Source organism: Lithobates pipiens, unplaced genomic scaffold, assembly GCF_037356315.1.
Source record: "Lithobates pipiens isolate NorthernLeopardFrog02 unplaced genomic scaffold, aLitPip1_a1.2 Scaffold_16, whole genome shotgun sequence".
In the NCBI taxonomy this organism is placed as follows: domain Eukaryota; kingdom Metazoa; phylum Chordata; class Amphibia; order Anura; family Ranidae; genus Lithobates; species Lithobates pipiens.
Window position 1 is genome coordinate 529,231,420 of NW_027507748.1, and position 18,540 is coordinate 529,249,959.

The window sequence follows — 18,540 nt, forward strand, 5'->3', positions numbered from 1 at the left end:
CTGCCCATACTCTGCCATACCCTGCCTGCCCATACTCTGCCATACCCTGCCTGCCCATACTCTAACATACCCTGCCTGCCCATACTCTGCCATACCCTGCCTGCCCATACTCTGCCATACCCTGCCTGCCCATACTCTGCCATACCCTGCCAGCCCATACTCTGCCATACCCTGCCAGCCCATACTCTGCCAATATTACAGTGGGGCAGATTGTGGATATTACAGTGGGGACTATATGGTGGTGGAATTTTCACAGGTTTTTGCAAATTAAATTATTTGCTGATCCGAAAAATGATCCGATCCGTGACTCTGATCCGAGGAACGATCCGGTCCATGAGTTTTTTGATCCGTTGCACCCCTACTAGTTAGTCATAGCTGCGAGGTCTGCTTTTACTCTCCTATACTGGTAGGTCAACTAACCTGCATCTTGGGAGATGGTAAGAGTGGCTGCTGGCAGGAAGAAAAAAATATCCTCCCGGTGGCTTCTGCCAGTCAAAGGCAGGGAGATGCCATTAACCACTTTAGCCTTGGACAATTTGGCTGGGCAAAGACCAGAGCACTTTTTGTGATTTGGCACTGCGTCACTTTAACTAACAATTGCGTGGTCGTGCGAAATGGCTCCCAAACAAAACTGACGTCCTTTCCCCCCCCCCCCCCCCCCCCCCCACAAATAGAGCTTTCTTTTGGTGGTATTTGATCACCTCCTGCGGTTTTTATTTTTTGTGCTAAAAAAAACCCCAAAAATAGCGACAATTTTGAAAAAAAGCATTACGATACGTGTTCTACTTATTTTTGGTAAAAAAAATCGCAATAAGCGGTTGGTTTGCACAAAAGTTATAGCGTCTACAAAATCAAGGATAGTTTTATGCCATTTTTATTAATGCGTTTTTTTTTTTTTATTACTAGTAATGGCGGTGATCAGTAGAGCTGCACGATTCTGCCCAAAATGAGAATCACAATTTTTTTTTGCTTAGACTAAAGATCACGATTCTTGCGGTGTAAAAGTTTTCACATTATACAAAAATAATTGGGCTAACTTTACTGGTTAGTTTTTTTTTTTTTTAATTCGTGAACGTGTCATTTTTTCCCCCCAAAAATTCCCATTTGAAAGACTGCTGCACAAATACAGTGTGACATAAAATATTGCAACAACCACCATTTTATTCTCTAGGTTCTATACTAAAAAAAATATATATGTTTGCTCTAAGTAATTTTCTAGCAAAGAAAAAAAATTTTTTTAACTTGTTTGTTTGTGTTTAAGTGGCAAAATTTTCCTCATTTACATACCAAAGTGTATTCCTTTCATCTAAAGGACAAATCGTTACAATGTTTATACTTAGTTCCACTACTAAACAATGTTGTAATACTTGGCAGACCGCCCATTTTTTCCTCTTTCTTTTGACAGCTGTAGTTTCAGCAGAGCAGAGAGAATTCTCTGCATAGAAAGAATCGGAAAATACTTTGTCAAGATCGCAAGGGGGAAAAAGAGCGATAACAATTCTTAAAGCGGAGCTCCAACCGAATTCCTAGTCCTATGCCTATGTGATCATCTGCTTCCCTAATCGCTGGATATCCCCCTTACCTTGCTAATGTCTTCTATTTTTTTTCTTATTTCAAATCTCCTGCTCCTGGAGATTACGGAAAGGGCGGTGCTGCTGCGGATATGGGTGGGGCTTCAGCTGCAGGTCAGCTCTTCCTGTCGGCCGCACGGGCTCCTGGGGTCGTTTTTTTAATTTCCCAGGAGTCTGTGCGGCGCCCTGAGTTGTTGTCAGCCCTCGTTTTTTTTTCACCTTTTCACAAAAAATGAAAAGCTGAACTAACTCTAAGTATCCTGGCCCCCCCCCCCCCCCCCCCGGACCTCGCTGTTCATAGTGCCCATAAGACCCCATGCTTCCAGTGTAGAAGTCTGTGGTCTTTACACAATTCATGACCCTGGAGGAGGGAAGGTGAAGAGGACAGAGGAAGGGGAGTAGAGAGGATATGGGTAGGGAAAAGAAGACAGAAGGAGGGGGGGAGAGAATGGGGGGGTAGAGAGAGAAGGGGAGAGAAGACAGAGGGAAGGGGCGGGGGAGGGTAGAGAGAGAGAATGGGGGGAGAGAAGAGAGGGAGGGGGAGGGTAGAGAGGATAGAAAGAGGAAGGGGGAGGGAGGAAGAAAGGACAGAGGAGGTGAGCGAACGGAGGGGAAGAAAACGGGGAGAGAGGAGGGGGGGGAGAAGACAAAGGGAGGGGTGATGCAAATAAATGGGGGGGGGGGGGTGATGGGAAAGTTGGTGGACAGAGCAAGGGGGGATAGTGGGAATGAGGGTAGGTAGAAGGAGAAGAGGGGGAGGGGCTGACATTATAATTAGGATAGGTGGGCAGTGTTGTACCCCTGTAGGATTGTAGATGGTGGTGGCCCGTCCATTAGGGGGTCACAGGCGTTGCCCCCTACCTATATGCCCGGCCCCCTGATCTACATATAGGGTGCTGAATGCATTGATTCTAATGGGGGGGGTGGGGGGGGTTGTTTTTTTTTTTTGTTTTTAAGCACATGATTAGCTCTGGAGACTCCAATAGGTGGCACATAATTGTGAAGTGGAAGCAGCTCGATAAATGGTTTTCTAATTTTTATTTTTTTATTTTATTTTTTTACAAATATCTGAAAAGTGTGGTGTGCATTTGTATTCAGCCTCCTGAGTCAATATTTTGTAAAACCTCCTTTCACTGCAATTACAGCTGCAAGTCTTTTTGGGTATGTCTACCAGCTTTACACATCTAGTAGAGCTGCACGATTCTGGCCAAAATGAGAATTTGTTTCTTCTCTGTGCATCATCTGAGGCTGTTCACTTCACTGGTTATATGTGAAGGTTTACATCCACTGACATCTGTTTTGGATACCTGAGATTTTACCAAAACTGAAGTCATTTGAATATTAACCTGGCACTGTAGCAGATGTTAACAGATCCAAGTGGGGGGGAGGGGGGGGGGAGGCCAGGGAGGAACACCCAAAAACATACCTATGCTCCCTGTTAACCAAGTACCACAACCACCCAGTGCATAGCCTAAAAACAAAACCACAGAAAAGTGATAGCAGAGAAAAAGACCAAGTGGTCCATCGAGTCTGCCCACCATTTTTTGTTTTTATTAAATTTACAAAATGTTTTAGTGTGTGTGTGCGTGCATATATGTTGTGTGTGTGTGTGTGTGTGTGTGCATATGTATGTATAATATAATTTTATTTATTTTTTTGCTTCTGTAGATCTAGGTTTGTACTAAGCATATTTTAATCCATTTACTGTGGACTGAATCACTACCTCTGCTGGAAGTCTATTCCAAGCATTAACTACACTTTCAGTAAGATAATACTTTCAGAGATTCGTTTTGAACTTTTCTTCTGTTTGAGGTCATATTCCTGTCTTGGTTTCCATTGAAAATACTGATTTTATATATATGTGTTTTTTGGCAACTGGACTACATTTTAGATGGGGGTTGCACTTGCAGTGCTTTGTCTCGGTTCTTTCTTTGGAATGCTTTCTGATTTCACTGTCTGAGTCTGGTGGGTTCAATTGCTGGATTTTGCAAATAATTCAGGGTCTGCTGCTCAAACCGGCAAGTGAATTTATCAGCTAATGGTCTCTTCTTCCTTCTACAAAGTGCTCTGTAATACGTGTAATCACAATGCTTTCACATTATGGTTATATTGTAAATCATGATGATGTTAAAAAGATTTCCTGTGGTCTCTCTGGATCATCCAGCTCTGTCCTGCCTACTACCGCAGCATTGGAAATCTGCCACAATGACCTACTTCTTTCCTGATAACAGCAGTTATATAGGTGAGAATATTCAACACTATTATAACTGATCTTTTGGGGGTGGTGGGGGTTTCAATGAATCATCCTACCGTAAAAAATAAAAAAAATAAAATAAAGAAAAAAGTGCAATTAAAACATACATTTGTCCATTGGCTCCAAGATCTCAACATAAATCCTGTGGGACCTATACATTAAAGAGGAAGTAAACCCTGATGGGTTTACTTCCTCTTTTTTTCCCTGCAAAGGTAAAGCATAATGGACTACTATGCATCGCATAGTAGCTCATTATGTGTCACTTACCTGACACAGGAGCCAGCGAAGTCGCCGCTGATCCCTGTAGTCCGCCGCGTCCATCTTGCTGGTGGCGTCTCGCAGCTCCGACCAATGACAGCGGCGAAGCCGCGATGACGTCACTCCCGCGCATGCGCACGGGAGTCGCGCCTCGCAGCTCCGCCGCTGTCATACGGCGAGGCCGCGATGACGTCACTCCCGCGCATGCGCACGGGAGTCGACAAATTTGGCAAATCCATTCTTGGACTTGCCGCATTTAGTGCGCATGCGCGCCGCTGTCTACGGCGCATGCGCCGTAGACAGCGGTGCCCATTTTCGGGCAAATATCTCCTAAACCATATAGGTTTAGGAGATATTACTTGGACCTACAGGTAAGCCTTAATCTAGGCTTACCTGTAGGTCAAAGTTGTTTGGAAGGGTTTACTTCCATTTTAAGACTTGTGCAAATGTGTACAACACTGATTAAAATCTTTTTGATTTGTTAACCTCTGAAAATGGAACTTATTTATCAATTTCTGTCTTCACAAACCCAACATGATCTTCGTGTTGCTCTAAAGGCCCATTCACACCAGATGAGCTGGGCTCCACTGGACAGCCTTCCCCAACACATAGACCAATGGGATAAAACATAGGCACCCCAGATGTTTTGAAACTACATTTCCCATGATGCTTAACTACACTGCAGAGTGCATGCACATCATGGGAAATGAAGTTCCAAAACATCTGGGGTGCCAAGGTTTGCCATCACTGCCATAGACAAAGCAAAAAGACCTTGCTCCCTACATCAATCGGTACTTTTTTCTCATCATAGTATGGAGCGACAGATTGCAGCTGCAGCCTATAGAGCAGCATAAAATATCACTCTAATTTTTTAATAAAGTTAGAAAAAAAAAACCATTGCGATGGCTGCCTTCACATCGCACAATAGTGCCAGTGCGATGGTGCACACTTCTGGTATAAACTGGCCCTTTAGTGGCCCCTCTTCCTGCATGCTGATGTAATGTTTAAAGGTAGGGGCTGTACTAATTTTAACTCCTTCACATCCATGCTATAGCCGCATGATGGCTGCAGTGCAGAGCTGCTTTGCCGGGAGAACGTCAGTAGACGTCCTCCCCTTTGCACGCTCCCCGCGCTGTGATCACTGGGTCAATGAGCCGATCCCGGTCTTCAGTGCTTTGAGTGACAGTGCTAAAAGCTGAAAATTGTTCTGGGCAGGAGGGGGGTTTAGGTGCCCAGTAAAAAAGTGGTTAAAGCAAATGTAGACTAGTTTTACTAATCTGATAATATTTATTTTATGCAAAGAAAAATCATAAAGTTCTCTTGAGGTAAAATAAACTTGGTTAAGTCAGAAAAATAATTTCCAGGGTTCTGTCTTATGCCCAATGTTGCATTTGTTGATACAGAGGTTGGAATCATGAGCTTAATTTTTTTTAATTTTGTGGATGATACTAAATCATGCAGGAAAATAACTTCAATACAGGATGTAGCATCATCATTGGAAGACCTTGATAAAATAGGGGTTTGGTCAGCTACCCGGCAGATGAGGTTCAATATTGAGAAATGTAAGGTTATGCACTTGGTTGCAAAAAAAATATGCAAATTACATTTTAGGAGGTTCTCCTCTTGGAGATCAGTGATGGAAAAGAATCTGGGGTTGCTTGTAGTCACAGCCTTAGCAATAGCATGCTGTGCCAAGCCACTACTATCAAAGCTAGCAAAACCCGTTTGGTCCCATCTTCATTATGCAGTTCAGTTTTGGTCACCAATCCTCAAAGGAAAACAAAATTTAATAAGGCGGGGGAGGACCTTGGCTACGAGGATTGATTACATAGATTATTTACTCTAAAGAATACTTACCTCAGAAAGCAGAATATACAGGGCAATGAGCTTGGAGAATTAAAATCACACATACGAAGTATGAACAACGATCGGTCTCCTCATCCAGTCAGTCCCTTCCCCCTACAGTTAGAATTATTCCATAGGCAGCACAGTTAACCCCTTGATTGCCCTCTGGTGTTACACCCTTTCCTGCCAGTGACATTTACACAGTAATCGGTGCATTTTTATAGCATTGATTGCTGTATAAATTACAATGGTCCCAAACATGTCAAAAGTGTCCGATCTGTCCGCCATAATGTCGCAGTGCCAATAAAACCCTCTGATCGACAAATCTATAGCTATGTTTTGATGGGAGGTGGAGGTGGATCAGGAGATCTCGTAAAGGACTGTTATGACATGGTCTCAAATATGCATAAATGCACACGCTCTATCTCTAATAAAGAGACCGTAGTTAAATTACAAATACGTTGGTATTATACCCCCTCCAGGCTGCACAGAATCTGCCAACTGGATCCCAACACATGTTTTAGCAGATGTCGGGACGGGGCACTCTCCTACATATGTTCTGGAGCTGTACGGTTCTGGAATCCTTATAGCGGTGAACCTCCTCACTTGTGCTCCAAATAACAGGGGTACCTGTGACCTTGACCTATGAAATGTGCATCTTATTTGCTGAGCTCACGGAGGTGTCTCCCCTCCATCAAAGTTTGGTACATACTCTTTAGTGGCATCCAATGGGCAATTACCCTAAATTGGCGATGCCCTTCTGTTCCTTGGTCACCGGTGCTCCTACGCATGGAATCCATTAGACTAATGGAAAGAGTGCATCACACTGTCATGGATTCCGTGCACATCTTCGAGCCCAAGTGAGCGAACTGGTCAGCCTTCCAGGCTTAATCAATTAATGGGGGTTGCCTCCCTCCCCCCAATCTATAATGTTTGGATTGATGGTTTTGTCAAATAACTTAACTCGCACTGTTGTTTCTACTACATAGTTTTTCTTGAAATGAACATACCTTATATGCAGTCATCTATTTGTCATCTCGCAGAAGTTAGAATGTTTCCTTTGTTAAATTTATTTTGTATTGCGTTCTTTTACAATTTTACTATGCTATAGCCTCAATGAGAGATGTATACTGTTTCAATCACACTTGGATTCATGAATGTACTTCTTGTTCTCTATGTATTTTGATTGTATACGAAACAAAATTAATAAAAATTGTTTGTAAACAAAAAAAAAAAAATCATGCTGCCATTACTAGTAAAAAAAAATAAAAAAAAATGTAAATACCATAAATCTTTCCCCTATTTTGTAGATGCTATAACTTTTGCGCAAACAAAACAATATAGGCTTATTGCGATTTTTATTACCAAAAATATGTAGAAGAAAACATATCTGCCAAAACTGAGGAAAAAATTATCTTAAAAAATAAATAAATTGAGGATATTTATTATAGCAAAAAGTACAAAATATTGTGTTTTTTTTAATTTGACGCTCTTTTTTTTGTTTATAGCGCAAAAAAATAAAAAACACAGAGATGATCAAATACCACCAAAAGAAAGCTCTATTTGCAGGAAAAAAGGTGTCAATTTTGTTTGAGTACAGTGTCGCAATTGTAAGTTAAAGAGACGCAGTGCTGTATCGCAAAAAAATGGCCTGGTTGTTGAGCAGCCAAATCTTCCAGGGCTGAAGTGATAAAATTAAAGCGAAGTCTCTTATGAGACAATAAGGTTACGTTCAAATACAAAAAAGAGACAGAGCTTTGAAACAGTTCTGGCCCTATGGGCTGACGGGGGAAAAGATTCTGGGACTGAAGTAAAATTGTTAGCCAGCGTCTGCGTAATATCCCTTTTTCCTTATATGTGTGGTTTGAGTTTTTTGTTGAAAGGATAGCTTTGCTCTTATTCTGTTATTTCTTAATGTTTGGTGTAATAGAATTGCCAGTGCATGATATTTCAGAGGTGAAATCTTCCACTGTTCTGCCACCCACGTATTTCTTCTTCTCTACTTTTACATGCTTCCTGTTATGGCTGTAATGAGCTTCTCTCTATTCACATTGCTCTGCACACTTATTCTATTACTTCTGCTTCTCATTAAAAAAGTGACTTTCTCCTTTCATTCTGAAGCCAAACACTGTAATTTAGCAGCTAATGACTCCACTTAGTGTTATTTTTACCAGCATGGATCAGTTAAACTTTTTACATTTCTTTTATGTTCATTTTTTCTCTTGTTCTTTTAGATGTCACAAATTTAATGTCCCATTCCTCTGTTCACGTTTTACATTATAGCGTTGTTGAGATATATATATATATATATATATATATATATATATATATCTATCTAATATAGCAATAGGGGCAGTGCGCCTCTTTTTGGACACATCACCTCACCATGGGCTGCTTTATGCAAATATAAATTTGTATTTATGTGAATAAACAGGATAGTATTCATTCACCCCTGTTTAAGCAGGCTAGTTTTTCCACTTAAGTAACTCTGAAAAGGGAAAAATGGCGCTGTTCAAATGTAACTGGTGCATGTCATGTATGCAAGTGCGTGTGCACCAGAGAAAAGTGAATGAAATCAATATTAAGTAAAATGCAATCAGAGTATATATAAGTGTGTGTGTGTGTGTATATGTATGTATATATATATGTATATATATATGTATATATATATATATATATATATATATATATATATATATGTATATGTACCGCTCTATAAAGTGCAATGTGCATATAAATAAACCATTATATAAAAAAATTAAATTAATAATATACGGTGACCAGTAGTGTACCAAACGCACCATAGAACACAAATGTGTCATATAAAGTCCCCAAAGTCCCAGTACTTCAAAAATAGTAATAGAGTCCTGAACAGCAAAAACCAGCAGAAAAAAGGTGACACTTCAGTGCTTCCCTCCTTCATAACTAGAGGTCGACCGATATGGGTTTTTCTCTGGCCGATGCCGATATTTAGAAATCATGGCGGCCGATAGCCGATATATGATGCCGATTTTTTTTGGGCCGATATGTTAGGCCGATTTTATTTTATTTATTTATTTTTTTTCCTTTTTTATTTTTTATTTTATTTTTTAATCCCCCTTGATCTAACACACCTTTCCCACTGGGGCGTTTTTCAGGCGCTTTTGGGCTAAAAATAGCGCCTGTAAAATGGCTCCCCTGCAGTCTGTGTGAAAGACAGAGTGCTTTCACACTGAGGCGATGCGCTGGCAGGATCTTAAAAAAAAAAGTCCTGCAAGCAGCACGTTTGGAGTGGTGTATACCGCTCCTCCACCACTCCTGCCCATTGATATGAATGGGCACCACTGCCGAAGCGCATGCAATGCGATTTGGCAGCAGTGCTTCATGGGCGCATTTAACCTCTTCCTTGGCCGCTAGCTGGGTTATATGTGCCCCACTAGCCAAATAGCACCGCTAAAATGATGGTAAAGAGCCGCTAAAACTTGCGTTTTACCATCAACGCTCCAGTGTGAAAGCAACTTCATAAGTGATACAGAAAATTTCTTACATTTAAACATTTATTAAACAAAACAAAACCCCCAATCTGTTTACTTGTATGTATGATTTAGATAAAAAAAAAAAAAAACCTATATATTAAATAAAAACAGGTAGTCAAAACTTTTGGACGAAAAAAAAAATGGGCTAACTTTACTGTTTTTATTTTATTTTTATCTTTTAAATAGTGTATTTTTTTCCTAAAAAAAATGCATTTGAAAGACCTCTGTGCAAATGCTGTGTGACATAAAATATTGCAACAACCGCTATTTTATTCCCTAGGATCTCTGCTAAAAAAATATATATCATTTTTGGGGGGTCTAAGTGATTTTCTTGCAGAAAATACAAGATTTTTACTTGTAAGCAACAAGTGTCAGAAAAGATTTAGTCTTTAAATGGTTAAACTGAGAACTTCTACACACAGAGATGATTTCATTCATTCAAGTGTAAACATTGTATCTTTTAGTTCTTTTCTTGGCAGCCTGCCCAGAGAGGAGGAAAGGGTTGCTATGACGACTCAGTCAACTTACACTGACTGAAATGACTTCTGTAATAGAAAAGTCCCGCTGTAGTTCTAAATCTGCTTTTTATCAGCTCAAATCGGCCGATGCCGATTATTTAAAAAACGGCAAATATCGGCCGCAAATATCGGCCGATATATCGGCCGGCCGATATATCGGTCGACCTCTATTCATAACCACTTGCCTACTGGGCACTTAAACACCCCTCCTGCCCACACCAATTTTCAGCTTTCGGTGCTGTCACACTTTGAATGACAATTACAATTACAGTCATGCAACACTGTACCCAAATTAATTTTTTGTCCTCGTTTTTCCCACAAATAGAGCTTTCTTTTGGTGGTATTTGATCACCTCTGGGTTTTTTATTTTTTGCGCTATAAATTACAAAAAGACCGAAAATTTCAAAAAAAAAGAATTTTTCTTCGCTTCTGTGATAAAATTTTGCTAATTAATTTTTCTACATAAATTTTGGCCACAATTTATACTGCTACATATCTTTGGTAAATATAACCCAAATTAGTGTATATTATTTGGTCTTTGTGAAAGTTAGAGAGTCCACAAGCTGTGGTGCAAATCACACAAAATTGATCACATCTGATGTACTGGTGGCCTATCTCAATTCTTGCGACCCGAACAAGCCAGGAAAGTACAAATACCCCCCAAATAACCCCTTTTTTTGAAAGTAGACATTCCAAGGCATTTAGTAAGAGGAATGGTGAGCTTTTTGATGTTGTAATTTTTTCCCACAATTCTTTACAAAATGAAGATTTTTTTTATATTTTTTCCACAAAATTGTCATTGTAATACGTTATTTCTCTCACATGGCATGTGTATACTACAAATAATGCCCCAAAATAAATTCTGCTACTCCTCCTGAGTATTACGATACCACGTGTGGGACTTTTCCACAGCCTGGCCACATAGAGAGGCCCAACATGCAGGGAGCACCGTCACATGTTCTAGGAGCATACATTACACATCTAACTTGTTGACTACCTATTACACCTTTGAAGGCCCTGGAGCACCAGGGCAATGACACGTGACACCGACGTGGCACTGAAGACCGATGGCACTGATACGTGGCACTGATGACAGATGCCACTAATATGTGGCACTGATGACAGATGGCACTAGTACGTGGCACTGATGACAGATGGCACTGATACCTGGCATTGATGACATGTGGCACTGATAACAGATGGTACATGGCACTGATGGCAGATGGCACTATGTGGCACTGATGACAGATGGCACTTATACGTGGCAGTGGGGACAGATGGGCACTTTATTTTCATTTTATTTTTTTACACTAACCGCTGCATCTTTGCAGCGGTTCATCTCTCCCTCCCCACACGCTCTCTCTGTGTGAGGAGGGAGAGCCGGCGATGAGTTTACATATGAGATCATCTCTCATTGGGCACGCTGATCATGCTGTAAACGGCCGCTGTGATTGCCCGTTTACAGCGATCTGTGACTGGCTGTGTCCCGGGGGACACGGCCAGCACAGAACTTCCCCGATGCGTGCCCGCGGCGGCGCGCAGAGGGGAAGTTAAAGGGAGGACGTCCAGGGACGCCCTCCTGGCAGATAGTGTCCACGCTGTAGCCGTCTTTTGGCTATAGCAGGGGCGTGAAGTGATTAAGCTTCCCCCTCTTGTGTTTGTACTCACCAGAGCACCTCACCCCTGCAGGGCTAGCTGGCGTAACAACAGTATCCAAATGCGTTATTTTTCCTGAACTCCACCTAGTGGTGGTCTTCTTGGAGAGGCTGCAGTTCCCTTTCCATAAGCGCAGATATTTGCTTTTAAATATAGCTTTTCCACTTCCAAGTCCTTCCTTCATAGTATTTTACTGAATTGTTTTACTTTTTTCATCCCTGCACTGTGTAGAAATTGAACAGCAGGTCTATGAAGCAGTAATATGTAGTATCATTTTCTTTTTTCTGGTAGATGTGCGGGGCAAGTGAAGTATCGCTGTGGAGACTAATAAAATTACCTGTTTACTCTGTCATCTTAAAAATATCCATGATGCATTCTCCTCCACCACCTCTTCCATAATGTATTCTCCTTTTTTTGTTTTTACTGTTTCTAATATGAAACCATGAAATCTCGTTACAATCTAAACCAGTTCCAGATACCAAACTATTCATCTTCTGCTCAGGGTGATATTCTATCACACAGTGGAAGGGTAGTTTTCCTGCTTGTGGGAAAGTTTCATATGACGTTCTCTTTTCTCCACTGTTAAAGGATAACCAAGACCCCTTTCACACTGGGCCATTTTGCAGGCACTATTGTGCTAAAAATAGCACCTGCAAGCCGACCTGAACAGCGCCGTTTTACTGCCGGCTCCGCTCCTGCCCCAGTGTAAAGAGCCTGAAGGTTCCTTTTAACAAAAACAAACCATGGCTGCGCTGCTATCAATCTATCCAATCAGGGCCCAAGACACCGGTTGGGGCTCCAGTGCAGGAAAGAATGGGTTCAGCTAAGTATAAGCTCTGGAGGGCTGCTGCATGACAGGAGGTTTTTCACTTTAGGTTTTTCACCTTAATGCGTTCTTTGCATTAGAGGGTTTACAACCCCTTTAACCACAAATAGAGCTTACTTTTGGTGGTATTTGATCACCTCCTGGGTTTTTCATTTTTTGTTAAAAAAAATAAATAAAAAATTAAAGTCCGATATTATTTATTTAAAAAAAATAATACAAAACCATTTTATATTTTGTTAATACATTTTGCAAACAGGTAATTTTTCTCCTTCATTGATGTACGCTGATGCGGCTATGCTGATGGATGGCACTGAAGGGCACTGGTAGGTGACACCGAGGCACTGATTGGCACCCCTGGTGGGCACTGGTAGGTGGCATTTGTGGGCACTGATTACTGGCATTGGCAGGCGGTACTGGTGGGCACCGAGGCTCTTCCTCTTCGGGACGGGTGTCCCTTCAAACAGAAGCCGGCATTCGGTAAAAAAAAAAAAAAAAATTACCGATCCTCTGTTTACATCATGTGATCAGCTGTCTTTGGCTGACAGCTGATCACGTGGTAAGGGGCCGGGATCGCTCCCTTACTCTGATCTGTGATCACCCAAGTCTCATTGACTCGGGTGATCACAGCGCACGCTGTGTGCCCTCTTCAGGGAGGGCGTGACCAGCTTTGATAGGGGAGGACCTCAATAGACGGCCTCCCAGCAAAGCACATCGGCGCTGTGTGAGTCATTCGCTATAGCGTGGATCTGAACAGGTTAAATCATACGAGGAAAGTAATAAAATGCCTGTGAGCCTCAATCAACCCAAAGCCTAATGGATATCACTAACCAGTTACACACGTCTCATAAGCTTGCACACTTATACAAAAAATAGTAAATTATACGCTGCGTTTTAGAATATTGCACAATAAATGCGTGCTAAAAACAAACAGGTGTAGTGTTAATGTGATGTAAGTGACATATATGACATAGATGTGATATGACCAAATAAAAACAATAAATATGTCAATTAACCACTTACCGATCCCCACACGACAATGTACGTCCCTTTCGTTTGAAGAGGAATATCTCGGTAACGGCAGCACCTGCTGCCACAATCAAAGTATACATCTCTTCAGGTGGCAGTTCGGTAAACGATCATGATGGTCTCTGCGGCGGATTTGCTGTGAGATCACCGTTATCGGCAGTGGGAGAGGGGCCCCCCACCGCTCTCCAGGAGCGGTCAGTAGCGGTGGAGGCGATCGGATCCTATCCGTGGCTGGGTATGGAGACGAGTGATGCTAAGATGGCCCCCACCCATCTCCTTACCATAGCAGGGCGGAAGCGATGTCAAATAGTTACTTCCGCCCATACGTTTTAAAGGCCCATTTTTCTGTTGTAATTTTTTTAAATGACACTCTTTTATTTCTGGGAGAATTGTCTCTTCACCCAGACATCTTCCTAGCGATATGTCAGAGATGGGGTAATCCAGACGTAGACCTGTTTGCGTCCAGATTCAACAACAAGGTCGACAACTTTGTGTCGAGAACAAAGGATTCGCTAGCTTGCAGAACAGACACATTAGTCTTCCCATGGGATCAGCTTGCTCTGATCTATGCATTTCCTCCAGTTTTGCTGCTTCCGGATCTTCTTCGCAGGAACAAAAGGAGGTGATTCTGGTGGCCCAGAAGATCTTGGTTTACCGAGATCATAAAGATGGTAGTAGGAGTCCCTTGGACTCTGCCATTACAGCTAGACCTTCTCATGCAAGGTCCGGTATTCCATCTTACCTTACAGTCACTAAATTTAACGGTCTGGCTATTGAGACCAGCATTCTAAAGGAACGTGGGTTGTCTCCTTCGGTAGTATCTATTTTGATTAATGCCAGGAAGCCAGCTTCCAGGGTAATTTACTATAGAGTCTGGAAAGCATATGTTTCCTGGTGTGGATCCAGGGGTTGGCACCCCAGGAAATATGTCATAGGTAGGATCCTTGCTTTCCTGCAAATGGGATTAGAAATTAAGCTGGCCTTGAATACTATCAAGGGCCAGATCTCGGCCTTATCAATATTTTTTTAATGGCCTCTGGCTTCTCTTTTGACTAGAAAGATAGTCTTTCTGGTTGCCATCTATTCTGCTAGAAGAGTATCAGAACTAGCGGCTCTGTCTTGTAAAGAGCCATATCTGATCATGCATAAGGATAAGGTGGTGTTACGTCCTCATCCTGAATTCCTACCAAAGGTGGTGACAGGTTTTCACTTAAACCAAGATATTGTTCTTCCTTCTTTCTTCCCAGAGCCTCAATCTAGGGAAGAAAAGGCACTACATTTCCTTGATGTAGTGAGAGCGCTCAGAGTGTATTTAAAGGCGACTGCTCAGGTTCGTAAAACAGATGTTCTATTCGTACTGCCTGATGGTCCAAAGCGAGGACAGGCCGCGTCAAAATCCATTATTTCCAAGTGGATTTGTCAGGTCATTATTCGGGTTTCTGGTTTAAAGAAGAAAATTCCTCCTTTTCATGTTAAAGCACACTCAACCAGCGCGATTAATGCCTCTTGGGCGGGGCATCATCAGGCCTCTATGGCTCAGATCTGTAAGGCCGCAACTAGGTCTTCAGTTCATATGTTTACCAGATTTTATCAAATCAATGTTAAAGGTCATGAGGATATTGCCTTTCGGAAAAAGTGTGCTGCAGGCTGCAGTATGAGTCCTCTGGCTTCCTTTCTTTTTGTTGTCTCCCCCCCCTCCTTCAGTTGCCATTGCTATGGGACATCCCACATAGTAATTACTATGGCTCTGTGTCCCCTGATGGAAGAATGGAAAATAAGATTTTTAAAACTGCTTACCTGTAAAATCCTTTTCTTTGATGTACATCAGGGGACACAGAGTTCCCTCACTTCTTGGTATACACTTGTATTGCTTGGCTACAAAACTAAGGACTCACAGTAATGGGGGAGGGGTTATATAGGGGAGTACGCGCCTTAGTGGCATGCCAGTGTCTATCACCTGTCTGTCCGATATAACCCACATAGTAATTACTATGGCTCTGTGTCCCCTGATGTACACCAAAGAAAAGGATTTTTACAGGTAAGCTGTTGTAAAAATCCTATTTTTTGACCCCAGATCTCATATTTAAAACGACCTGTCATGCTTTTTTCTATTACAAGGGATGTTTACATTCCTTGTAATAGGAATAAAAGTGACCCAAATATATATATTTTTTTAAAAGAAGGAAAAAATTTTTTTTTTAAGTGCCCCGCCCCGATGAGCTTGCGCTCAGAAGCGAACACATACGTGAGTAGCACCCGCATATGAAAACAGTGGTCAAACCACACATGTGAGGTATCGCCCGATAGTTTGAGCAAGAGCAATAATTCTAGCCCTAGACCTCCTCTGTAACTCAAAACATGCAACCTGTAGAATTTTCTAAATATCGCCTATGGAGATTTATAAGGGTAAAAGTTTGACGCCATTCCACGAGCGGGAGCAATTTTGAAGCGTGACAAGTTGGGTATCAATTTACTCGGCGTAACAACATCTTTCACAATATAAAAAAAAAATTGGCCTAACTTTACTGTTTTATTTTTTTAGAATTCAAAAAAAGTGAATTTTTTTTCCAAAAAAAGTGCACTTGTAAGACCACTGCACAAATACGGTGTGACAAAATGTATTGCAATGATCGCCATTTTATTTTCTAGGGTGTTAGAAAAAAATTTATAATGTTTGGTGGTTCTAAGTAATTTTCTAGCAAAAAAACATGTTTTTAACTTGTAAACACTGAGTCTATAAAAGAGGGCCCGGTCCTTAAGTGGTTAAAACATTACTAATAAAGTGCTCATGTGCATCCAAGTGCTTTGTAACAGATATTGGTGTCTGGTGGTATATTGGGAACAACACTAGTCCCAATTTAAATAGCAAAAAGTGCAATTGTGCAAAAACAAGTCTTTATAAAACAATACTGTGGCAGTCCTGTTGAAAAAAGTGCATATGCGTGCTATCCAGTAATAGCACTGCTGACATGTTTATAAATCCGTGCGTCTAAAGATGATTGACAGGTGTTGCAGATCATGCATTGGTGCTCTTAATCCAGTGACCCCCTATGTATTAAATGCTCACCTTGAAGCGTGTGACTTGGCAATTACGCTCAGTCAGTACACGCTTGTGAACCACCCCTGGGTTCTGTAATGGTAACAGGATCCTGGGCTTCCCACGCAGTATCTTGGAAATGATAGGAAATAAAAATCCTCGATAGTGTGATATCGATTAAAACATTTTATTAAACAAGAACAATCAAGAACAATCCCCCAATGGGGTACTCACATGTACCAGGTGCATCAGTGCAAACAATTAACTCCTGCAAGGCTATAAAAAATGAGTTGAATGTAATTTTTGTATGTGTGCTCTGTCATATTTTATTCTTTTTGTGTGGTCTTATGGCTGCACCACCTTTAATGTATTTTTAGGGTGTGCCCCCAAGTATTTGTTAGACCAACACAAAGTGGCACATAATTGTCAAGTGGAAGGAGAATTATAAATGGTTTTCAAAATGTTTTACAAATATGTGAAAATACTTTGTAGGGCCACCTTTCGCTTCAATAACAGCTGCAAGTTTTTGGGGATGTCTACCAGCTTTGCACTTCTAGAGAGTGACATTGTTGCCCATTCTTGTTTGCAAAATAACTCAAGCTCTGTTAGATTTGACGGAGAGCTTCTGTGAACAGTAATATTCAAGTCTTGCCACAGATTATCGATTGGATTTACGTCTGGGCTATTCTAACACATGAATATGATTTTCTCTAAACCATTCCATTGTAGCTCTGGCTATATGTTTAGAGTCATTGTGCTGCTGGAAGGTGAACCTCTGCCTGAGTCTCGTCTTTTGCAGACTCTAACAAGTTTTCTTCTAAGATTCCTCTGTATTTGGCTCCATACATCTTTCCTTGCTAAAGAAAATCATCCCGGCATCACGATGCTGCCACCACCATGTTTCACAGTGGGGATAATGTGCAGTGCTAGTTTTCTGCTGCACGTAGCGTTTTGCTTTTAGGTCAAAAAGTTCCATTTTGATCTCATCTGACCAAAGCACCTTCTTCCACATGTTTGCTGTGTTCCCCACATGGCTTCTCGCAAACAGGACTTCTTATGGCTTTTTTTATTTTCAACAATGGCTTTCTTCTTGCCACTCTTCCATAAAGGCCAGATTTGTGGAGTGCACAACGAATAGTTGTCCTGTGGACAGATTCTCCTACCTGAGCTATCGATTTCTGCAGCTCCTCCAGTTACCATGGGCCTCTTGGCTGCTTCTCTGATTAATACTCTCCTTGCCCAGCCTGTCGGATTAGGTGGATGGCCATGTCTTGATAGATTTGCACTTGTGCCACACGCTTTATATTATCAAATGATGGATTGAACAGTTTTCTGTCATATGTTCAAAGCTTGGGATTTTTTTTAACTTAACCTGGCTTTAAACTTCTCCACAACTTTATCTCTGACCTGTCCGGTGTGTTCCTTGGCCTTTGTAATGCTGTTTGTTCACTAATGTTCTCTAACAAACATCTGAGAGCTTCACAGAACAGCTGTATTTATACTAAGAATAAATTCCACACAAATGCACTTTATTTACTAATTAGATGACTTTTGAAGGCAATTAGTTCCACTAGGTTTTAGTTAGGGATATCAGAGTAAAGGGGACGGGATACAAATGCACGCCACACTTTTCTGATATTTATTTGAAAACAAAAATTTGAAAACCATTTTATAATTTTTCTTCCACTTCACAGTTATGTGCCACTTTGTGTTGGTCTACCACATTAAAGCCCAATAAAATAACATGGTTGTAACATGACAAAATGTGGAAAATTTCAAGAGGTATGAATACTTTTTCAAGGTACTGTAGGTTGTTCCATACATCTTGGAGAACTAATCTCAGATCTTCTATGGGTGTAGGCTGCCTCAAATTCTTCTCTCTCTTCCTGTAATCACAGACAGACTTGATGGTGTTGAGATCATGGCTCTCTGGGTGCCAAACCATCATTTTTGGGTTGTCCTGCTGCAGAATAAATGTGGGGCCAATCACACACCTCCCTGATGGTATGGCATGATGGATTAGTATCTGTCTTT

General features: G+C 41.3%; 1 protein-coding gene across 2 annotated transcripts in view; it reads left to right on the plus strand.

Annotated features, from left to right (window-relative positions):
* DGKH (diacylglycerol kinase eta) overlaps window positions 1-18,540 on the plus strand; it is a 363,187-nt gene that overhangs the window by 162,819 nt on the left and 181,828 nt on the right. The gene's annotated exons all lie outside the window — the stretch shown is intronic.